The sequence below is a fragment of the Poecilia reticulata genome, chromosome 14 (genome assembly GCF_904066995.2).
Source record: "Poecilia reticulata chromosome 14, P_reticulata-male-v2, whole genome shotgun sequence".
Classification (NCBI taxonomy): domain Eukaryota; kingdom Metazoa; phylum Chordata; class Actinopteri; order Cyprinodontiformes; family Poeciliidae; genus Poecilia; species Poecilia reticulata.
In genome coordinates, this window is record NC_088843.1 from 27,137,554 (window position 1) to 27,163,050 (window position 25,497).

The 25,497-nt window shown below is 37.3% G+C and overlaps 2 protein-coding genes and 2 long non-coding RNA genes across 12 annotated transcripts in view; 2 read left to right on the forward strand and 2 right to left on the reverse strand.

Moving 5' to 3' along the window:
• prr7 (proline rich 7 (synaptic)) overlaps positions 1-25,497 on the forward strand; it is a 205,602-nt gene that overhangs the window by 114,702 nt on the left and 65,403 nt on the right. The window lies entirely within an intron of this gene.
• The window catches only part of dbn1 (drebrin 1), a 181,875-nt gene that overhangs the window by 63,360 nt on the left and 93,018 nt on the right, over positions 1-25,497 (reverse strand). The window lies entirely within an intron of this gene.
• Positions 753-9,898, forward strand: LOC103476235 (uncharacterized). 2 transcript variants are annotated; one of them, XR_535428.3, is made up of 3 exons: positions 753-1,101; positions 7,757-7,950; positions 8,104-9,898. It is a non-coding gene; the product is annotated as an uncharacterized LOC103476235 (long non-coding RNA). The 2 variants fall into 2 exon arrangements; XR_014090930.1 differs by lacking the exon at positions 753-1,101 and adding an exon at positions 6,996-7,065.
• On the reverse strand, positions 12,821-15,464 carry LOC145554842 (uncharacterized). Of its 2 annotated transcripts, XR_014090863.1 has the most exons (3): positions 14,109-15,464; positions 13,668-13,808; positions 12,821-13,498 (listed from the first exon to the last, which is right to left on the reverse strand). It is a non-coding gene; the product is annotated as an uncharacterized LOC145554842 (long non-coding RNA). The 2 variants fall into 2 exon arrangements; XR_014090862.1 differs by having other exon boundaries at positions 13,668-15,464.

Genomic DNA, 25,497 nt, shown 5'->3' on the forward strand with positions numbered 1-25,497 from the left:
GAGTTACCAAAAAATATAAAAATAGGGTATCTCAGTTTTCAAGTTAGACCTTATGTACTGTCGTGAAAACTGGTACAAGAATGTGAGATCTGTCCAGGTACACGCAGAAAACGGAATAAAGGCCTAAGAAATAACAGCAAATCTTGTATATTGATTTAATGATGATTAAAAGAAACAAGTATAAAACATAATGCTCATGTGAAAGTAAGAATGTCTGTAATGTATAATCAAAATATATGTTCTGTATTTTTGATTAGTTGAATGTCTGTAATGTATAATCAAAATATATGTTCTGTATTTCTGATCAGTTGAACATTATAATGTAATTATGGAAATTTAAGTTTGTACCTTTTGAGTTAACAATAACAGCTTGATTGTTGTATAATGTGATGATGAGTGAGGAAGAGACATACTGAAGTAATAAGTTGATAAAGTAACACAGTGATTATGCTTTGTGATGAATTACAAAGACAAAATGAAGAAGGATTTAAGATTGCGAGAAACAGAATAAACTGTGTTGTAAGGAGTACACTGAGCAGGGTGGGGGAACAGATGGCCAGAAACAGATGGCCAGTGGAAAAAGGGAAGTACCGGAGAATTGCTGTAATGAGGCATAAGTGAGTCATAAAGGAGGTGATGGTTGGGGAAGGTTGGGACTTTCCACAGACAGTGGGGCGGTTCTAAAGTCACGTAGCCCTGCCCCGTAAACAGCCCTGGGTTGAGAGGGTATAAAACCCAGAGGATAGGGGAGGAAAGAGGTTCTTTGTCCGCGGCGCAGAAGAGGAGCCAGCAGAGGACCGCACCCCGGGACCAAGGGAAGCTCAAGACTTCACGCCACCAAGAAGGGACGAGTTCCACCAGCCCCGACCCTGGGTTCCTGATCCGACCAACTCCTCTGCCTTTTACCCAATGTTCTCCACTCAACTGCAGCCGACTTGGAGAAGAGACGGAGGTCATTTAATGACAAAGACTCTGCACGTTAGAAGGATAACGGACAGTTCTGCTCTGCTTCTCTTCTGAAAGAGAACTTTACTCCGCCGGGGCAAAGACTTTGGCCAAGGATATTTGAAGATTTCAGCTGCCGAGATCAAGTGCCATCGGGTATGAGTTGACCTGCCTCTCCCCCCAAAGCCTCGCTCAGTAAACTTAGTGACAAAGGTTAGGGATAGGAATGAAGACAGGATGTGATTGATTTTAAATTGATTTTATTATATTCTTACCAATTTCATAATCTTTGGAAAATAAACCTGCTTGTCATTTGCTCCTGCTAAAGCTTGGTTAATAAAGTCATATTCTAAAATATTAATGAGAATTGTGGACAGTGAATTTAATTGTGTCATTTTTGATCATTATTGGTTCTCCTGATTGTAGTAAAATTAGCACACATGATTCTAGAGATGTGGTGGCTTTGTATTTTCCTCTGGTGAGTGTTAGAATAATGACCCTGGGACTTGAGTCTGAGTCACTAAATCCAATCTAGCCGTTAACAAGTGCCGTTATTTTAGGGAAGGAGCTACCGTTAACAGGAGTGGTTGTAAGGGTTATGCAGCTGTGAGGGCTACTCAGCTGACTGTTCCTCAACTGAAAAGGGTCATAACTTCTGGATCGAAGGTAGTTAGAGCTAGACGAGTCCTTTCTGCTCCCAGTTTGACTAGATAATCCTACATAAACTACCTCTAGGGTAAGACCCAAGTTTCGGGGATTTTCCGGACCTATTAGACAGAGAACTGGGCAGTAGCAAGTCCAGAGGAGTACTGAGACGTAGACGGGGCTGACTACTGCAGAATAACAAACAGTACCTCCACCACTTCAGTGTTTCAAATGCCAAAGGTATGGACACATAGCAGCAGTTTGTAAAGGAAAGCAGAGATGTCCAAAATGTGGAGAAGATCACAATTTAGAAGAATGTAAAGAAGAAGCACAAGAGAAATGTTGTAATTGTGGAGGGAATCATAAAGTTACGTATGGAGGATGTGAAGTAAGGAAGAGACCAAAAGAAATTGTACAGATTAAAACAACTAAAAACATAAGCTATGCAGAAGCAGTTAAAAATGTGAAGGAACAGAAAACAAGAGAGATTGAACAAACAGTGAGTCAAACTACACAGCAATCCAAAGTACAGATAGAAGAAAATGTTGCAATACCAGTAGAAAAACTAATAGCATATGTTATCAACTGCACTGACCAAGCCAACCACAAAACTGAAAAGATTAAAATAATTGTGAGAGGAGCTGAAAAATTTTTGGGCTTTAAAGAGGGTTCATGGGAGAACATAAATAAAAAGTTGGAGGTAGATGCTAGACCAGGACCATCAGGTGAAAACAGTTCATGTTAAAATTACAATGGAATGCTAGAAGTTTAATTGCTAACGGACAGGAACTTAAAGGTTATATTGATGAGCTTGAAGAACAACCGGAAATTATTTGTGTTCAGGAAACATGGTTAAAAACAACATTAGATTTTGTGATTAAAGGATATGATAGTGTAAGAAGAAATCGACCAGAGGGAAGTGGAGGAGGATGTGGAATATTTATAAAACAAGGGATACAATATCAGGTATTAGGAAAAGAGAAATAACTAGAATATTTGGTAATTGAGATATGGAAACAAGAAGGTAAATTCAAAATAATACATTTTTATAATCCATTTAAAACATTATCGATTGAATTAAAAGGGGAGTTAACTGAATATTTGGAAGGGAAAGTAATTTGGTGTGGAGATTTTAATGCAAATAGTACATTGTGGGGTAAATGTAATGATAAAAACAGACAAGTTATAGAAGAATTAATGGAAATGAAAAATCTAGTATGTATTAATGATGGAAGGGGAACAAGAATAGATATAAGAACTGGGATGAAATCAGTTATTGATTATTTGGCATTTGTGGTATTTGTGAATGGTTCACATTGATAAAAAAATCTACAATAGGTAGTGATCATTATCCCATAACAGTAAGAGTAGGACCAAATTTAAATAATAAGTATATAAAGCTTGGGAAAAAGTTACATTTTAATAAGGCATACTGGATTAAATTTAGATATTTGAGTCAAATAAACGTAGAAAAAGTATATATGAGGATGCATATAAATGAGGAAAATGTAATAATTTCTAAGATAATAATGGAAGCAGCAGATAATTCTTTAAAGAAACCAGGGTGTAAAAATGATAAGAAAATGGTGCCATGGTGGACAAATGAGTGCAAAGAAGCAATAAAGTTAAGAAATAAAGCATTTAAGGTACTAAAACATAATCCAGTTTATAAGAATTTAATTGATTATAAAAGAAAGCAAGCAATAGTAAGGAGAACTATAAAGAATGCAAAAAGAATATTGGAGAAATGTTTGTAGTACGATAGGGAAAGAAACAAAAATTGAGAAAATTTGGAAAGTAATTAAAAGAATGAATGGTATAAAAAGAGAGTTTGAATATCCATCCATCCAACCATCCATTTTCTTTACACCTTTGTCCTAGTGGGGTCGGGAGGGTTGCTGGTGCCCATCTCCAGCTAACGTTCCGGGCGAGAGGCGGGGTCACCTGGACAGGTTGCCAGTCTGTCACAGGGCAACACAGAGACACACAGGACAAACAACCATGAACACACATACTCACACCTAGGGACAATTTGGAGAGGCCAATTAACCTGACGGTCATGTTTTTGGACTGTGGGAGAAAATCGGAGTACCCGGAGAAAACCCACGCATGCACAGGGAGAACATGCAAACTCCATGCAGAAAGACAGGGGCCGGGAATCGAACCCAGAACCTTCTTGCTGCAAGGCAACAGCTCTACCAACTGTGCCACCAAGTTTGAATAGCCTATACTAAAAATAGATGATACAAATATAATAAGAGATGAAGATAAAGTTGAAATATTGGCAAGTACATTCAGTAAAATTCATAGTTCAAATAATATTAGTGAAAAGGGAAGAAAAGGAAGAGAACATACAAAAAATATAAAGATTTATTACAGAGCAGTGAAGAAACAAATAATTCGTTGAATGTTGAGTTTACAAAAACGGAATTGAATTATGCACTTAAGAAGACAAAAAACACAGCACCAGATAAAGACCAAATTTAGTATAGAATGATAAGGCAACTCAGTGAAAAATCTAAAGATATATTATTACAATTATATAATAAAATTTGGGAGGAGGGAAAATTACCCTTGACCTGGAAGGAATCAATTATACCAATAGCTAAACCAGGAAAAGATCATTCAAACCCAGAAAACTACAGACCAGACAGAGCTTTAACATCAAATCTATGTAAAATAATGGAAAAAATGATTAATAATAGACTAGTATATTATTTAAATAGTAAAGGATATATGTCAAAATATCAAAGTGGTTTTCGAAAAGGGAGGAGTACTAATGATCCAACGCTATGTTTAGAGCATGAAATTAGAAGAGCACAAGTATATAAAGAAAGTGTAGTGGCAGTATTTTTTGATATAGAAAAATGTCATGAGGCGGTGTGGAGGTAGGTGAGGAGAGACGCAGGATGTGATGAAAATGATATGTTTAATGAATAAATCCAACGACAAGGAACAGCGGGGAACAACACGAGGAAACTGGCAGCACGGAGACAGGTGACATCAATCGACATACAATTGACATTCAGTAGACAAGGACCCGACGAAGAACACAGACAACAGGGGAGACTAAATACACACGGGGCAATCACGGGAACGAGACACACCTGGGAGACAATCAACGGGGAAAGACGCAGAGACAGGACTAACAGGGAACAGAATCACACAGAAACTAGAAAATAAACACATAGAAACACGGATCATGACAAAAAAGTATATGACATGATGAGGGATTATTAATTAAATTATAGAAGTTGGGTATGAAAGGGAGAATATTTAAATGGATTAAAGACTTTTTAACAAATAGAAAAATACAAGTTAGAATTGGTGAAGTTATCTCAGGAAAATATATAGTAGAGAATGGAACTCCACAGGGAAGTATTATAAGTCCATTACTCTTCTCAATTATGATAAATTATGTATTTAAAGATATTGGAAAAGACGTGGGTTGTTCACTTTTTGCAGATGATGGAGCTGTTTGGAAAAGAGGAAAAAATGTTGACTTTATTGTTAAAAAATTACAAGAGCTTATTATTAATGGGGATTTAAGTTCTCCGTTGATAAAACGAAAGTAATGATATTTACTCAAAAAAACAATAAACAAGGAAATAAAATTAAAATTATATAACCAAGAATTAGAGCAGGTAAAGTGCATAAATTTTTAGGGTTATGGTTTGTTGAAAAGTTAAAATGGAATATACATATTCAAAAAGTTGTTGATAAATGTAAGAAAATTTTGAATATTTTGAGATGCTTGGCTAGCAGTGACTGGGGAGCAGAGAGGCAATCATTAAAACAGATTTATACAGGTATGATAAGATCTAACATAGACTTCGGTTGTCTAGTTTATGGTTCAGCAGCAAAAACACATCTGGTTAAATTAGACATTATCCAACATCAGGCACTAAGATTATGTACTGGAGCATTTAAAACCACACCAACAGCAGCAATAGAAATAGAAATGTGAGAAATGCCGTTAGATTTAAGAAGAACAAAATTAGAAATTAATTATTGGTTAAATTTGCAAGGCAATAACTTTGATCATCCAACTCTGAAATTTTTAAATCCATGTTAGAAAAAAAAAAGAAAGAAATGAGGAGTTTTGGATGGACAATTGAAAAGAAAAGAAAATAATTTAAAATCAATTGTTTAGAAATTAGTCAAACAACGCCAATATAAATTTTACCACCCTGGATTCTACCAGAAGCAACAGTAATGGAAAAGAAACAAGATAAATCATACATTGTAGATAGTTATTCAGTGCAATTATATTTAATTAATTATCAATATATTCAAATTTATACAGATGCATCAAAAATAACTGGGAAAATAGGAATAGCGTTTGTAGTACCAGTTTGTTGTAGCGTTTGTAGTATAAAAATAGGAAAACGAATTACAAAACGAATGAATTATCGGTATACACAGGAGAAATGTTGGCAATATTTAGTTTTACAGTGGGTAGAAGACATAAAATCATTAAAAACAATAATATGTTCAGATTCAAGCTCTGCATTATTAAGTTTAAAATATAATCAAACAGATAGTAGGATGGAAATTTTATTAGAAATATTTCATACATTATTCAGAATACAAAACATGGGTTTGATAGTTATATTTGTGTGGGTTCCAGCACATATTGGAGTATAAGGAAACGAGAGGGCAGATAAAATGGCAAAGAGGGCAGTTCAAAATCCTATTAGCTTTACAGTTAAAACAAGTAAATCTGAAGGAAATAGCATTGTTAAAGAGAAACCGATGAAAGTATGACAAAAAAGGTGGGATGAAGATAAAACAGGAAGATGGTTTTATAAAATTCAGAAGATTGTAGGAGAAAGAAGAAATGGAATAAGAAGCAGAAAGGAGGAAAGAGTGATAAGGTTGAGATTTGGACATACAGGACTTAATTATACACTTTTTAAAATTCAAAAGGCAGTAAACTGGCAAATGTGATTACTGTGATAAATATGAAACTATAGAGCAAGTTATATTAGAATGTCATTAATATAAAAAAGAACATATATGAAGAGATAGTTTGAAAGTATTAAGGAAAAGGTTAATTTATTAGATATTTTGAGGAAGAATTTGGGGAGTAAACATATGCAAATAATTATTCAATTTCTTAAGAAAACTAAATTATTTCATAGAATTTTATTATAGTGGGTATGTTTGTGAATGTGTGCATAGAAGAATGGTATACAAAGTTGTGCATAAGCACGTATGTGTTTTTACATGTGTATGTGTGAGTGAATGTTTAGGTAGAATTTATGGTAGAATATATATATATAGATATGGATAAATATAGACCATCACGAACCGCACTCCATACCAGTAAGTGGCGGTAATGCTACTAACAGTTTGTTGCCAACCGCCAATAAAACCGACAAGAAGAAGAACTGAGAGCTGCTGGCTAGCTGACACATGTCTTGTTGCTGGTGCTCTTTGTGTAAAGGTTTGTGATGGGAGTTAGAGGACTAGGTAAGTTTGGGGTAACCTCTACATTTTGGTCACGTAGGTGTTTTTCTGTTAGATACACTAGGCAAGTAGGTTGGTGCCGCCCATGTAAAGTTTTGGTGAAACTTTTGTTAGATCAGGTAAGCAGGGTTTTTGTTTTCTATTTCTTTTCTTTAGCATAGACGGTAGATAGGCCCTGTTTTATTATTTTCTTTGATTTGGCACCACCTAACTGTCCCTTTCTCCTCCACAGTTTGAATGAGCCTTCTGGGATTTTTGTTGTAAATAAACACCTCGTTTTTTTTTGTGTGTGGTTTTTTTATCACATTCACTTGGACTCTGTCAAATTTTTGTGATTGTCGTGTTACTCCCCTTCTCCTCACAAGGGGGGGCCATAACACAAGTGGGGGCATGTCAGGGATCACCATTTTCCCTGAGCTGTAGGCATCCACAATAATTTGAGAGATCTTTGTGTCCGTTTAGAAATGACCTTAAGCTTAGAGGAGTTTGTACAGGTTCTTAGCCATGAACAGCTGGAACTGTGTCGTAAGGACGACTTATGTCTGGCTGAACGCTATGACATTCCAGTGAAAAAACATTTTTCAAAAGCTGAAATTAAAAAAAATTGTTATTCAAAAACTGGTTGAGATTAAAGTCCTTGTGGACACAAGCAAAACTGATGTGGATGTTTGTGGTGATCTTTCTGTTGATCTAGGACTCCCTCCTTTGAAAGATGAAGGAGCTGCTGTAATCCCAACTCCCCCATAGGGGTTGGCTTAACCGCAGGCGCCCCCTGCGACTTTACCACGGTTCGATCCTATGTCGCCAGAGCTCAGTGACTCCAGTGATAATGCCAGACTCGAGGTTTGGCTGGCTCGCCTACAGTTGGAGGCACAGGAGAGGGAGTTGGTAAGAAAAGCTGACTTTGATTTCAAACTTGAAATGCACAAATTGGAAATTGAAGCTGACAAAGATTAAACGAAACAGCTTGAGGTAGAAGCCATGAGGCTTTCATGTGGCAAATCACCTCCTCATTCATCTGTGTACTCTGATTCTTCACAGGTGGTGCCAGATAAAAACAAGTTTGATGTTAGCAAGAATATTGCTTTGGTGCCTAGCCAGAGGTTGCAGACCCCTGTTGGATGGGAGCAGCTAAATTTAGTCTGATTTTTACACTACAAATAAATCTCCAGATCTGTGGATTACACAAAACATGTTTTGGACAAAATCATTCTTAGAAAATAAGATTTTAATATGCTCAGTTTTGCCTATTTTGAGCTCCTTTCAGAATGAGCTGTTTTAGGGCTCTGTCACTTTAAATCCAAATAAGTTGCTGCTGACCCCTCCTCCACAATTCAACTTTTACAGATGCACACAAAAATGGCCGCAAGCAAAGATGCGATTATACAACCATACATCTTTGAAAAGCACAAGTGAAGCCTCCTGTAAAACCAAAAATGCAAGTGGTTTCTGAATGGTAAGTCAACAACTAAACACTTGTCTTTTCTAGTAGCCATTGAATATGTCATTCCAAAACTGACATAATTAAAAATAAAAGCAGAAACATATAAACGTTTCAATAAGTAAATACTTAAAATTGACAAATTAATTTTAATTTATAAATGCATTTTGTAGATTTACAGGTTTGGGCTATGAGTAGTATAATACTACCCAGCCAACAGGTAGAAGTTGAAGTCTTAAAACACCACCCCTCCTCATTTGCATAATAAGGCAGAGATACATATGGTGAAGTAAAAAGAGGAGACAGAATTTTAAAAAAAAATTACAATGAAAGGAATTGTGGGGGAAAAACAAAGAGACACAAATGCATCTGTAAGTAAAAGAAAACACAACATTTCTAAAAACCAGTAAAATTTAAATTATGAGTGTAAAAATGTCATTTATTGGAATTAAACTGAAGAAAAAACTGAATGCCAAATAAATTATAAGACATAAGGAAAAGTTCTTCTTTTTGGTGTATTTTAAGTTATTTCATTTATTTATTAGGTGATTTTTATATTTCTGCTTTTATTTTTGGTTTTGGTCATCCATAATTTTGGCTTAAGGTGACCAGATGACCAGCTGTTTGGTGACAGGCTGGACTAACCTGGGGTTGCTAGATGAGTGGCAGTTCCTGCTGATTTGTGAAGTTACATTTAGAAGGTTTGTGAAATGGTTAGTTTTTTTTTCCGACACCAAACAAATATTAACCTATTGCCAAAAACCGGTTGGGTGTGTTTTTATGCTTAGGGTGCAGAAGCAGTGGAAACCCAAATGGAAGTACAAAAACATGCATTATGTGAATTTTGCATAACAAGTCCCATTTAAATACTTTAATGGGGGTTGTTGTTCCTGTGGTTGGATTTTGTAGTCTGATTTACAGAGACAGAATCCTACATGGTGATTTAATGAGCTAAAAATTAGTCAGACAATGAGAACAGGGAGTAGTGGATCATCATTCAGAGGGAATGACTGGCTCTGCTGTTGGGAAAGAGAGCTGGAATCTGGGAATGACTGATGTGTGGATGTAAAAGTGAAACAGCAGCAGATTCCAGCGTCGTTCTCTAATGGAGCAGAGTCTGAGCAGGATGAGAGTCCGCTCGCTGCGGATCCAGTCGTGTAGGTGGAGCAGCTCACTAATGCCCTCTCAGGAGGTAAATGCTGCTTTGAAGCTTTTCCATTTCTGAGAAGTGTTGCCCACACAGTTACACAAAGGCACAAGAAGCTCTTAAAATACAAAGAGAATGAGTTTATTCAGCATGCTAAAGGTCAGTCAGTGTGAAAACTAAATAGGAGTTTGGACAGCCTGTCGCAGCCAATGTGGACAAGACGCAACTTTTGAACATGCACCCTCAGTTTTTTATTGAAGCCTGTTGCAGCTAATCAACCTCAAAATAGAAATAAATATGCAAGAAAACCAGGAGAAACGGCACAGCTATGTGTAGTAGTATGTTGCTGCCACACAAGGGCAGTCTTATGAACATGTTCTATTTTGTGACATTAAGTGAAGTCAGAGATCCTATGTGACCCAGAGAGCCATTTTGCCTTTGGTCCAGGTAAACAAACTTTGTTAAAAACTACATGAAACAAATTAGTTTATTTAGCATACATTATTAATATGATATGATTCTATAATGAAAGAGAAGCAATTTTATTTTTACGTTTTTAAAAAAAGTTATCAAACTTGCTTACAAAAAGAAATGGGCACAATTTTTCAAACAACGTAAAATGTAAAAAATAATTTTATTTTTTTTAATCGCAAAATGTGGCTCTTCTGGCTCCTCGGTGTGGTTCTTATATCTTTTGAGGTGGTTCTGAGGTGACCCTTGTGAAAAGTTTGTACAAGCCTTGAACGTGATCACTCCAAATGCAATTGGGAATTTATTTGCATCATGAATCATTTTCCTTCCACTTCACAATTATCAACTATATTGTGTTGGTTTCACAGACAAGCCTCTAAAAACTTTCAGGCAGTTATGTGGAAAAATGGGAAAAAAACCAAGAGGAACAAACAATTTTTCACATAATTGTTTAAAATAAACCATTAAAAAAATATGTGCAAACAGAACAGACCTTTTGCAGAACGAAAAAAAGCATTGAAGCTTTTCTATCCAGCTCAAACAAACTGTGTGCTTAGAGAAATTTACCCAGCAGTCACGTTTCAAACAGAACTCATGTTAACACGATCAGGCCTTTAACCAGCAATGAGACGAGGCTGCGCAATGACTCAGAGCAGAGATGTAAGTAAATATGCCCCCCCAGCAAAAACAGATGTGGCCTAACTGCAGAAACAGACTCACTATAGAACAACACTGCATAATTTCCTGGAATATTTGCACATTTTACTTTGAAACTATTGACTCCAGAGGGTCTATATGAGCCTGAAACACCAAACAAGGTTCATCTGCAGAACCATAATAAAACATGATAAATGAGTGAATATTCCTTCTACTTCTGCCTGTTTTTTTAGCTGAAACCATACGCCTCCTCCTCATCTCTCCCACCACGCATCACTAAAAATTCTGCATACTTGTGGTTAATAATGCCTCCACCAGATGGAAAGTAATCTTCCCGAACTAGAAGCTGCTGAGGTGGTGATATCATTGAGGGAACATTTTCCATTTATACTCAAGAATTTGGTTCAGCAAACGATCAGGCTCTTAACTTGCCCAAGAGAAATCTACTTCCATTTTTGGGCAGAGAGCTTTTTGCAGATCTGAATCTGGAGAATAGGGTGTCTGGACTGATTTTCTGCCCAAATTAGAGCAAAACTCAAAGTATTTGGGTCCACAGGCTAGAACAGGGGTGGGCAATCTTGGTCCTCGAGGACCGATGTCCTGCAACTTTTAGATGTGTCCCTGGTCCAACACACTTGAATCCAACAGCTGAATCACCTCCTAAGTGCTGTCAAGTTCTTCAGAGTGCTCCTTACGACCTCATTATTTGACTCAGGTGTGTTGAAGTAGAGACACATCTAAAAGTTGCAGGAGACCGGCCCTCGAGGCCTGGAGTTGCCCACCCCTGGGCTAGATAAATGAAGAGATTACCAGCTGCACAGATCGGTTGTAAGAAGGTTGGACCTCAAGTCTATCAACAGAAACACAATGAAAGTGATAAGTTTATATACCAGTAGAAATAATGGGGAATTGGCTTCAGTGTCTACACAAACAACTGGTTTCACTTCTATTTCAGACATATTTTATGTGCCATGTATGGGATCCAGTCCAACTAAATGTAGAGCAACAGGCAAGCTGGAGGAAAATGAGGAAGACTCGTCATAAGACAAGCAGGAAGCAGGATTTCCTCAACCTGAAGTTTTCAGAATCTCACTTCTGCATGGCAAGACGTCAGTATAAAGAAACAAACAAAAAAACCTTGTGAAAACAAATGTGGACAACTATATAACACAGTAACTAAACGTAAAATCACAAGTCCTTTGAGGGGCAAATCCCACAAAAGTCATGAATCTCTGAAAGGAAATTACAAGTGAAGTCACAAGTCTTTTTGAGTCAAGTCAAATACAAATGTTTAACGTTTCATGTCAAATATCAAGACTTTGAGAAGTAAATCCAGGTCAAACCTCAGGTCCTAATATTGTAAGTCCAGGTCAAATTTGAAATTTGTGAGTCAATTCTAAGTCAAATCCTCATATCATGCTTCTGTTGAACAATCCTGTTCTGCACCATCACTGTTAAATTCCTAAGCAAATACCACATGATCGACCTCTACCCCCAGGTGAAAAAAAGTATACTTTAGTATACTAAATTTTAACATACTTTAGTATACTTTTATCGATGTACTAAAACTTTACTATTTTGAAATAACTAATTTTGTGCTTAGTATACTTTAGTAGTATTTAAGTAGTATTAAATTACAACTAATAGTATATTTTAATATACTCTACGTACTTTTTTGGAACAACTTCAAGTGTACTTTTTTGTGTACTGAAAGTATACTTTTTAAATATATTTCTGAGCTTTATAATATTTTGATATAATTATTATATTTTGAGTGTAATAATTCTGTCTCAGAACTATATTAAAAATATATATTTAATATACTTCAAAGATATTTTAAATATACTATTAATATATTAGTAATGTATTTAAATTACACTTAATTATTTTTTTTGATTTCCTCCTATTGATAATAAACTACAATTTGAATTACTCGCGAAAGTCTTTATTCCTACGTACCTATTTTGTACATGACACTACAGTACTTACATTGTTTTAGGCTACAATTGCATGGAAAGATTAATTACACAAGATGCCCAAGGTAATTCAAATATTTTGTTTTATTACCGACATTTTAAAATTGTCCAATTTTACTCACAACTTTATGAACTTTACATAAATTATCAGTTTACACATCAAAAGTGAACACATGAACATGAAAATTTAAGTGTGACAATAAAACATGACAGTGAGGATCAACGACAGAACATTCTTGTTCACTGCACCATACAGAAACCTACAAAAAAGAACAATAGAGCAATTAAACAGAGAAAGCATTTGTATTTTAAAGAGAACAGAAAAATGGCAAATAAAAATATAATACAATTTTAAGACGTTGTGGACTCGCTGTGTATGTGACATCATCAGAACTGATGATGATTGGGACCGGATGCCTAGGGTGGAAAAATATTTCTGGGTGTTTGCCTGTTTATGTTAGAAGTAGAAAAAAATAGTCAGCAATGTCATAGAATCAGTTGATTCTATGACATTGAATCAATGTCATAGATTCAATGACATTGATTCTTTATGAATCATAGTTGCTTCATAAAACAACTATGAAGCTGTTTTAAGTGTGGACTTAAGGAGACAAACTACCTTAAAATCTTTCCATCCATGATCTGAACACACTGATCCTTGCAGGGTGGTGGTGCCCATCTCCAGCAGCCATCAGATGAGAGGCAGGGTTCACCCTGGACAGGTCACCAGTCCATCACAGGGCCCTGAAAGTCAACAACAAATAAAAAAAGAAAGATAAATGTTAGATTAACAAGAAGAGAACAATTATTTCCAGTTACCTTTAAATCAAATCATGTTTATTAAGCACTTGGTAACACAGCAGTTTTTGTTGTTGAAAATGTAGCTAGCTCCTCATTGAAAAAACAAACTTACATCATGAAGACGATGTGAAGGTTCATCCTTAGAGCTGGTTGGTGATCTGGTGGAGTCAGAGCTTCTTCTGAGACATGAAAGTCTTTAGGTTTTCTAACATCTGATTTCTCTGGCTTCCTCTTTCATCTTCCTTTGCTTAGGCTGCAAACATATGTTGAAGATGAAAACATTGATGAACGAGTTAGAACAACAATCTCACAATATTAAAGTCTCTCTGTCTTATGGAGCTTAATTAAAACCAGGTTAAGTCTATGAATTAAACTATAAGTCGCAACAAACAGCCTCCATGCAGATATAACATGAAACTGAATGATTTCTATTGTAATAATCATACAAGTCACAACAAAATTTATAAAATCATTATTTATGAAACCAACGTAAGTTATATATCTTTACTGCACTGTTTATAATTAAATGAAGATAATTAATAAGCAAACTTACCACCAGCTAGCAACACTTAGCAGCCTTCGTCCCCCCGGGCTCCTTTTGTGACACATTTCATTTCCATCAGTTGTTGTCCCGTTGTGTTGTCGTCTAACTCGGATTATGACGTCACCACCTTGAATTTACCAAAATTAGTAACTATTGACGTTAGGTGTAGATAGGCACCAGCAACCCTCCCGACCCCACTAAGGGATAAGGGTGTAAAGAAAATGGATGGATGGATGGATGGATGGATGGATGGATGGATGGATGGATGGATGGATGGATGGATGGATAGTAACTATTGTCAAGGCCCTCTCTACTTTGAAGGCAATATTGTGCGAGTAAAAATGGTGAATTTGAAGAACAGCGTCTGTTATCTTCCCTGCTTCAAGTTTTTTCTTCTCTTTGTGGCGTTTTTTAAAATAAATGAAAGTGTGCAATACCGCCACCATCTGGTCTGGAGTATGAACTGGAGCTTATGCCGTTGATTACAAGGTTTTAACATCACACATCTGGAAATTGATTGGATGCTTTCTTAAAAATTACATCATGATTATCATTTTTTTTGTTGTATGCAATTTTAATAAATAGTAAAAGATTATTACGGCACTTAAAAATTCATACATATTCATTCATATTTTGTTCACTTAAAGTATACTTTCATTTAATATATTAAAAGTGTATTTTGGTACAATTATGTTTAAGTGTGTTTAAAGTACTAATTTTGAAATTGGTACAAGTGTATTTTTAGTATACTTCAGATATACTTATAGGTAGTACACTTAATATTTAGTGTTACTTAAAGTGTACTTTCACAAATTTAAGTATGTTTGAAGTATACTAAAGTATACTTTTTTTCACCTGGGCCCAAAACACAAACAGCAACAATATGGAAATAAACCTCTTATTGATATTAATTACAGGACTAACACCAATACATTAAAATGACTGAAATCAATCGATACAATGTATCCAGCATACTGGGTTAAACTAACTGCTTTAGTTGAAAAAAAAAAAGTCAACAATTGGAAAAAAAGCCATAGGTTCAGATTAAAAGGGAGAGTTTTTAAAATTAAGAAAAAGGAAGACCATATATAAATCACATGTTATTTCAACTTTTGGAAAATATGCTACTTTATTTTTTATTTTCATATTGCCTAAATGTTTCATGTAAAACTTGTTTTTGCCTCATCCAAGACCTAATTACTTTCTGTTTGTCCTAGAAGTCATCAGACGCTGCCTTGTGGGGAAAAACAGAGTGTTGTAGAAGGACCGGGAAGTCAAAACAGCCTCAGCTGTGGGTCCGGAGTCTGTCACAGCAACTTAGTCAGCAGGACAAGTCTTTGCTTCAGTCGTCCTGGGCCCTTAGGACACATCACCATCACTTTCTGAGTCCCTAATCAGCTCCCCAGGGATGTTGACCAGGGTGTCTTACTCCCAGAATGGAGGACTGGTTGACTCAGCAGGACGCACATCTCAGTTCTCACACAATAACACAATTCATTGTTTCTGTGAATGTGCTGCTGAGAGACAGCATTGTTTTCAGGATTTTATTTAACATTCAGCATTCAGTCTTCTGCGCATAACGAGTTGTTTTCTTTAAATCGAAGGACGAGATAGATTTATCTTTCTGGAAAATGAATATACACAGATAGATGAGCTGGTTCAGAGGCAACCCAAGCTAGACTGAAATGTCTCCATGAAATCCTATAACTGGACATCAACTGAGAGGTCACAATGACAAAAACAGAGGCAAGTTATTAAAGCATTTACAAGCTACATGCTCAAGAATAATTAAAACTCTAAAAACTGGGAGCTTTTTCATCAAAACAAAATAAAACTATGGCACAGTGGTGCCCGACCTTTTTCTTATCGCGGACCAGTCAAGACTTCGAAATTTTGTTGCGGCCCGGGAGGGAAGGGGGGAGGGATGTTGGTGATCTTGCTAAAGCCTGAATATGCCCAATTTGGGTTGTCTTGGCCCTTTTATCACAGCCTGTGGGGATTTCCCTGACTGGGAACTACAATACAACCAAAAACATAGTCACCTCCAAATCATAGTGCAGCAAATAGAGCGGCTGCTCCCGCTGTCTTTTATCCACCTCCTTACCTTTTTGTTACGTCTTTTATTCAAATGAGTCTACAAACTATCACTATTGCTTCTGCATCGTCATCCGTGTTTAGTTATTCTAAATTCCCGTATGCTATTGTGACCAGCAGGTGGAGATCTTTTTTAAAAGTAACAAGATGCACCAGAACACAGACTTAGCAGTGCACAATATTTTAGGAAACAATTTTCCTTAAAACAACTCTTGTTAAAAATGAGGCTTCAGGCCTACTACTCTGTCCCTGAAACAAAAGGAACACATAAGGTGCACGACGGACAAGTTCAATTATTCCAAACAAAATAAACAAACATGCAATGCAAAAGAAAGTAGTAAAAATAAATAGAAAACATGCAATGTAAAAGAAATTAGTAAATCAAACAAAAACTATAAAAGAAAACACTTCAAACAATGGAACAAGTTGTTGTCATCTGCTTCCAAATGCCCTTTGATGGGGTCAGAGGAGTAACGCCCCGCCCACACAGCCTGCCCAATCCGCAACAGGTTTAGTTGAGAGCGGCCCAAACAAACAACGGCAAGACAAGACAAGACAGCAGAGCGTCCAAAGCGCTGCAGCTCCAAACACAATCAGTTGCCTGAAACAGAAAACCCATTAACGGTGGATCCAGATAACAGAAATCAAAAGCTAAATAGCAGGTAGCTTACCCAGGGGTGGAAACACAGCCTTAGCCGGGAGGAAGCGGGTCAGCAGGTGAGGACCTGCTGACCCTCGTGGAAGCCGCACGCCATAGCAACCCCCAGCTGCAGCCGGCAACGTCATCAGAGCAACACTGCAGAAACGCACGGCAGGTGTAGCACCCAAAAACCAACCAGGATCTCAGCCACGGATAGCAAAACTGGCACTTACGATTGCAGACGAGTCGACCAAACACACAAGCCGACATGTAGCCTCCGACCGTAGCAACAGTGGGAGAAACAAAGACGCACGCACCCTGCAGCAGCCCGCCCAACTATGAAGGCATTTGCCCCGCCAACCAATCAACGGTCTAAACCAGACTTAAAACTCACGAGCTCGACTCATCTCCTCTCGACCACTGCCCAAACGCTCTCTGACTCTGGTCGCTATGGTAACGTTTACATACCCCTTCAAAATAAGATACAGATGCGCCACAAAAATGAACATTTTACTTCCGTGAAAATTTTAACTCACGATAATGACTAACGCAAGCCCTGAACTTGTTTCTCTGCAACGAGACGTTCCCATCTGGGAGTGATGAGAGACAATAACACCTGAGGTGTGTTGATTGAGCACAACATGCTTGGTCTCTACGTGGCGAAGCAGTTTGAAGCTTCATTGCCTCATTAGCAGACGGTCGCCGCATGTTACGCAGAGCGGGCTTGTAATGTGGGACTCACCTACCGGTCCGGGATAAATCCATTCTCCTATCTCTTCTCTGGGCCTTTTCCCCTTTGCAAAGAAACTTTCCAAAGGCATCTGATCTTTTTCTTACTTGTTCTTACTCATTTTGTTGCTTGTGGGCTCAATGTTGACGCTCAAGTAACCGAGAGAATCCGATTAAAGGATTTTCAAAATAAAAGTTCCTCCAGACTCAAATAATACATAAAACGGAAATATTTAATTATTTCTTGCGCGGCCCGGTACCAATTGGTCCACAGACAGGTGGTTGGGGACCAATGTTCTAGCAGACTAGAAGGTTTGGGGTCAAAACTAATTCGTCATTTACTCCACAAGAACAAAAACCCCAATTATATACGAAGAAATATACAACCATGCTTCACTAATTGCTTGGGGTATTTTTTGATGATGTTCTGTGTTCTTTTATTTGTTTTGTTTTTTTTGCTAAATGCAGCTTTATGTATTTCTAGTTGAATTTTTGATTCAGTTTATTCTCCCAGAGTGTTTTGGCTTTAGTCAGGCCTGGAGGAAGGGGCATCTTGTCTTCCTAAGCAATGGACCTTACCACAGGGTCTGCGTTTCATTGGCCAATGCCCATTTGACGTCACTGCTCAACTATCACGTGCCTTACTGTCTCACAAACTCATGCTAATGTTCATTGTGGACTACCAGACCGACAGAAAGTTTTTGCGTCAGGACTCGAAAGAAAAATGGTTCTCCGTCAGTGGGGTACCTGTACAGGCAATGTCAGGTATCCTGATCGTGTTTGTGGAACTAAAATTCACAGATTACCAAAATCTGAAAAGGAAAGCCTTGCTTGGATTAAAGCTTGTGCACGACCGCATTTGCAGCTCAACCGTCATAAGATCAATAAGAACAAAGGATTGTCTGCTGGCGTAAGTATTATTGCTTTGCTTTCTTTGTGTTTAGTGAATGAAAAAAATAAAATCAATAATAAACACATCCATTATGAAAACCTTTTAGCCAAGTACAGAATAATGGAGCTTGGTAAGGTCCATGTTTGGCTTCATGGTTGCCTCCCTGACCAGTTTCCATATTATCTTTGCTTCCATTTAAAAAAAACAAAAAACATCCAGTTTAGGTCCCATATTTTCTGCATCAAGAAAATAGGCTAATGTCAGGCAGTGGCGCAACTACACATTTTTCAGGTGGCTGCGAAAACATAAATCGGCGCCCCCCCCCCACCAAGGAAGGTACGTCAGGTCAGGGTGAAGGAGCGTAGGAAACATACGCTCGTCTACCCACCCCCCCGAGGTGACTATACGTGAAAGGGAGAACATTTAACTCGTTATGTGCGCGAGGTGAATGAGCGTAAGGCACGCTGAAGTGTATGGGAAAACATCCCCCCGTCTGGAGGAGGTGCCGCCCCCTCCAGACGGGCTTTTGACGCCCCCTCTGGTGCTGCGCCCCTATGCCTTGCATGCGCTGCATACCCACTTTTTGCGCCACTGACGTCAGGGACATTTGTACTGGGACAGCAGAAATTTACTTCAGGTTAGTTAGATTTTGCTAGAGCACAACAGGAAGTCATGAAGGTTCAGATTCAGCAAATGAAACAACCGTATACACTAACATTACCACTAAAGTGTGAGGATTTGAGTTTTTTTGATCTGTGTTTTTTGATCTGTGTTTATTTTAGGTTTCTGTGTCCAGGGGCGCGGTATAGGGGGGAAAAGTGATGACAATTCTAGGGGCCCTGACCAACAGGGGGCCTTCCACAATTTAATTATTTATTTGTTCATAGAAATAAATAAAGAAAAAATCGGGGACTTGTCAATTGCAAAATTAATCATATTGTTTTTAGCAGTAAAAATTTAATGTTCCCACTCCCAGATTAAAAAAAAACACACATCCATATTTGCCCTGAGCCCCCCCCCCCACTATCTGCATTAAATGGTTTGTTCCTGTTTGGAGCGCTTGAGAGTGACAGCAGCAGACAGTGGAAGACACAAATGATTGTGGCAGTTACTATGCTGCTAAGAAAAGTTATAAAATCAGGTTTTCAAAAAAAGAGAGAGGGAGAGAGAGAAAAAGGCAAGAGTGTTAATTTATAACCCAGTTTTTCTCCAAGAGAGGTGGTAAGACTGTGTGAGATTATCAACCATTTAGCATAATTAGCTAGGCTACAAACTACTGTTTGCCTCCTTTTCACTAGCATTTAATGAATTAAGGGAAAAAATTACCACATATTCATATTCATAATATTCATATATTTAACTTGTCCCTTGTGACTTTTGCCATTTAACAACAGATGAGTCGGTCAGCAGCAGCTCTAACCCACGTCCCTCCTGACCATCCTCTCCTGAGTGAAATTAAAGCTGCAGTATGTCACTTTTATATATTTTTTTCAAATATTTTTTAAAACTGTCATTATGTTGTGACAGTATGGTATGAGAGGTAATCTGTGAAAAATTTATTTCCCCTGCCTTCTCCCAGTGCTAGAAACAACCAGTCAGTGGCAGGAGAGTTTTAGTGCTCCATCCATCCATCCATCCATCCATCCATTTTCTTACACCCTTGTCCCTTAGTGGGGTCGGGAGGGGTGCTGGTGCCTATCTCCAGCTAACGTTCCTGGCGAGAGGCAGGATACACCCCGGACAGGTCGCCAGTCTGTCGCAGGAGTTTTAGTGCTGTCAATCACAATCTCGTGTGGTGCTGCTCATTCTTCCTCCCCCTAGATTTGTGCTGTGCTGCAGCTAGCATAGCACAGAGCTGTGCAGATTCAAACTTTGAATGCTCAGTTTAGTTAGCATAGCTACCAATGACAGCAGATAAACGGTTTCTTGTAATGATAAGTTGTTTCTCCACCATTAGCACATTTAGCAGTGAGTGAATGAGGCTGATTGACAGTGCTAAGAGCGTCCTACTAGTTCTGATTGGTTGTTTTGGTCAGAACAATGCATTACTTTAACTAGTAATAGTAATTCAGGAAGAAGATGGAGGAGATTGATTGTTTTCACAGATTATCCGTCTCATAAATTTTTTTATTTTTATTGTATCCATTTTATTTTTTAAAATCTCTTTCTCTTTCTTAATGTTTATTCAATGTTACATGACTCTGTGTTTCTGTTTTTAATTATGTAAAGCACTTTGAAATGCCTTGCTGATGAAATGTGCTATACAAATAAAATTTAATTGATTGATTGATTGCTACGACATCGTGACAGCTTTAACAGATATGGAGAAAACATTTTTTATTAAAGTTATGTACTGCAGCTTGAATAAAATTCAACTTCATAGCATTTTTGAGAAGTCTGTATTGCTTTAAGTGTAGTTAAACATTGCTTTTGACTGTTGCTCATGGGGAGAGACATTTCAGTAATCTAAAAGTAATCTTTAAAATTGTGACGCTTTTTATGGGTCAAATAGACTCAAAAATTCGAACAGCAGCTGTGAAGGGGGGCCCAAACAAAATTTTTTGTCAGGGGTCCCACGATTCATGGTGGCGCCCCTGTCTGTGTCTATTGAGTCTCCTTGTTGTCCTGTGTACCCCTTGATTGTTCCCAGGTGTGTCTCGTTCCCTGATTACCCTCTGTGTATTTAATGTCACCTGTGTTCCATGTTCTTTGTCGGGTCCTCCTCTCGTTTGACTTGCTGTCTGTTGTTGTATCTGTCTAGTTTTCCGCCGTCCATTAGGCTTCCAGTCGCTACCAGTTTTTGAGCCTTAGCTTTCTGCTCTTTTCTGTGCTGCCTGGACTTTGGGCTGTTGGATTTTGTGTTTTTTCATCATTAAAAATAATTTAATTTCCTAAACCTGGGTCTGCTGCATCTACCTCACCACCATCTACCACACTTAATGACATAAAGCCTTCTAGTGTAAATGTTTACTGATAACATACAGCTATTTTTAAATCAAAGCAGAACAAGTAATGAAATTGTACATTTCCATTAACTACATACTAAACAATCACTGCTGTGTACTGTTGCACCTCTACCAAGCAACACCGTTCCCTAACTCAACCAAAACACACAAGAAAATGGACTCCATTACATTGATCATGTAATCAAACCAGTAAAAATCCAAACATTTTTTAACCTGACAAAAGAAACCAAGGTTGTTTTCTCTTATGAAAACACATGTGTATCCTGGTGAAACTATCAGGTGTGCTCTTAGTGAAGCTGATTTTATTGTGAAGATGTGTGTTTAAGGTCAGAATGCCTCTAATGTTCAATGAAGGACTATTTTTAGGGGCACAGACAGGTCAGTCCTGCCTTAGCAGCTCTCAAAGCCCAGCTTTGTCTGTTTCAGACCTCACAATGGACTTCCTGTGGCCGCGGAGCCTGGATCGGCTCTGCACCAATCACATCTCAATGCCGACCCATGCAGGGTCCAGAACAATGTTGGGCCACTGCCATGAGAGTGTAAACACCAGAGAAAACATCTAGACTGCTGATAGAAATGTTCATCTGGGACCTGGTTGTCTGCAGAGAAGCAGAAAAACAAACCTCTGAGCTTTTTAGGAGCTTATTCTGTTTCTTAGATAAACTGAATATCAGACCATCCAGCTGTTGCCAGAACACATCTATTTGTCCTCACCTCTGATTTTAAGAGCTGCTAAACAGCCACCGAAGACCGCTGCGCTGATGGAGCAGCTAAACCCTCGGTGCTGCACAGAAATGTCAAACATCATTCCCAAGATTCCTGTTGCAAAACGTCCTTCAGGCATCCTCTCCACTTCCTCCAATAACACTCCCACTTTCCAGTATTTGGGGAATATTTGTATCTACAGCTGGAGAGCTACCTCACCAGTTATTGTTATCCTTTTGTCTGCAGATTATTGGACTATTCTTCTCCTTAAAACTTTAAGTTTAGTGACTTCAGTCTGAAACAATAAAAGCATAGAACTATGTTTAACCTAGAGCAAATAGTCTAAAACAACATTTTAGCTGCTTTGGTGGATTTTGTGTTGCTTTTGTACATCCGATTCTTTGTTTTTCATTTCTATTTACGCATCATCTGCTTTTTCTAAAATCTTTTTAATAATCTAACATCAGGAGCTTAAGGAAAGACTTTTAATGAAGACATGACAGTAGATGTGTAACAATTTCTAACAAAGCTGTTGAAAAGAGATGGTACACAATGTTGGGTTTTTAATATCAGCAATATTTTTAGGAAACCTACTAATGCATTTTTAAAAAAAATAATAACAGATTAATGGCTTCATTGTTCACAATATATTACAGTGACAACAAGCTGAAACTCACAGTAAACTTCAAAATGTGCTGCAAACATGTGTATGATGCAAAGTTCAATAGACAAAAACTAACAGAAAAACGCTGCAAACAAAAAATGAAATTCACACAAATACTGTCCCAAATGGAAATGTAGCACCTAGATATTGGTATTTAAAATATTTTACATTTCTTAATGCAGTGATGATATTTTCCCAGTCCAGTGCCTTGTTTAATGCTGAAACAGCCAAAACATAAGAGGTAGACAGCGATAAAAACATAATTCCAAATAATTTTAAATTAAATATAGCAGAAAATTTTAATTTTTAAAAAAATCCAGCACTGGAGACCTCTGAAGTTTCTGTTTCTTTTATTTATTCTAAAACAAACATTGGATTTTTGTTTTGTTTTTCAAAACGCTACCTTTTCATCACTTCTTTAACAAGGAAGTCTATAAATGTGCAGCTGTTTCACTTCCTGATTTTAAATGTTTTCCTCCTGTCTCTTTACATCCTGTGGCTCTAAGTGATCGTGTGTTGAAGCCACGAACAGACCCCTCCTGTGTGGCAGAGACTAAAAGCAAAGACAGGACTTCAAAGGGGAACACACACACAGACCCTCCTTATGGGTGGAGATAGAGCCCCTTCCTCTCAGAGTGGGTCAGCAGCCAGAGAAGCCCCTCATCCCACTGCCACAGTGGCCCTAACATCAAAACGCTGAACACAGGCGCTCACTCATTTTGCCCACACACAGCTTGCGCTTCACACCGAGGCTGGATGTGAAGTAGGTCACATGACGTTCTCACAATCAAGTAAATTGCAGCACATCTGAGTAGATGACACTGTTCACGTATATGGAATCCAAGAGATGCCACAATAAGTATGAAAAATTAATAAATATAAAGATTAGAAAACGAATATATACCCTCAAAATATAAAAGAAAATACAAAGTACCAGAACAAAACTTCTTCATGCATTTGTGTTTGCTTCATTTTTCTGTGTTCATTTTTTTTTTCTTTACTTTTTTTTTTTTTTTTTTCTGCTACATAGTATTTCATGGGAAATTATTTTATGGTATCTTTGCTTATTTGGTCAAGTTTACATTTCTTTAAATTTGCCCGGATTTTTAAGGCTATTAGAATTAGTTTATTATTTTATTTCTCATTTTTAATCATTTTACTTATTTTTCTTTTCACCACTCCACTCTGGTCTCTCTCCGAGGGTTTATTTACACATTTTATTATATTACTTTTTAAGGTAATTGTTTTTAAAACCAACCCTTTCACCAACAGTAAAGATCATCAAAAAGTCTTTTACTTCCCTCAGAGCATCATATTTACAAGACATTTTTTGCATTTGTTGGATCAAACAAATCCTTAGAATATCTTCATAGAACTGCAGTTTAAAATTTGCTGTGCAAATATTAAATATTTATAATACTTCTTCCTTGTGTGGAGACTTCAGATACACACATAAGTTTCTTCAGAAGTGTGAACACTGCGACCCAACTTTTACCACAGTAATGAAACTTCCTGTGCTTTCCCCCCTCCTGTGAAATGATGTCATGCTCCAGTCAGCCATCACAGTCCACAATCACACACTGGTAGGGGAGTTTTCAAAGAGCACACACTCATCAGAACAATGATCTCATCCCTAAACACAAAGAATGAACAAAAATGTACTTTCTGAGAATTATTGGTTTAAATTGAATTGGTGATGAACTTGAAACTGTAAAATTGGATCAACTTGGCCAGAGAAACAAAAGGGTAGCCTTATAAAGTGTGTGTTTGTGTGCATTCCAGCTTGACGGTTTGATTGGTGTGATTTGTCCTATTTGCCAGAACGAAATGTCTGGCATTCTGTGGGGAAACCCACAACACAGGGAGTGACTAATGGGAATTTAAGAGCTGGATATCTAACCCTCTATGGACTGACAGCCCTGTTTGTTCAAAGATGACTTTACTGTGGATGGAAAAAGGTATTGTTGAACTGAGAAGTTTGTTTTCTAACAGTTAAAGCGAGTTACAAAAAAGCCCAATAACTTTAGAACTGATGATGCAATAAAACTGAAGCTGAGCTCATATTGTTGTAAGTTATTTTTTCACTGATTTCATGGAGTATTGTTGTAACCAAACAGACCACAAATTAAACCTTCTATCAAATCAGACTAAGTCAAAGCTTAATCAAGTGTAGAATTAATCTGAAAGTGAAGAAAGCAGTTCAATTAAAATGTACCAAAACTGTAATAAAATGGCTGCAGCTCAATTCACCAATTTTCCAAGTCATTTCCTAATTTTGTAGCCCAGGTATCATGTTGCTAAAAACAAATGTACAAAATGTATCTGTAAGCAAATAATTTCATATATACCCAACCTTTGCAAAAGGGCTGAACGATTATTCAAAGTCATGGTAATGAACTGATTATTGAAATAATCGTCAACTAATTGAGTAATCAGTTTATAGTTAACTTGAGTCAAAAAATGCCACTTGCTGAAAGAAGTACTTCACAGCTGTAATTAGGCCAAAACTGTAAAATCAATTTATATATTTTGCATTTAAGAAAAAAATAAAACTAAACTTTTGTCTGTAAATCTGTTCTACCCATACAACTCCCTGAAACTTGTGAATCTAACAAGTTGCATATTGTCAGATTCACCTAGTTCAAATTTTGTAAACAAAATCTGTTAAGAACCTGTTATTTTCCAATTACTCGATTAATCCAAAAATT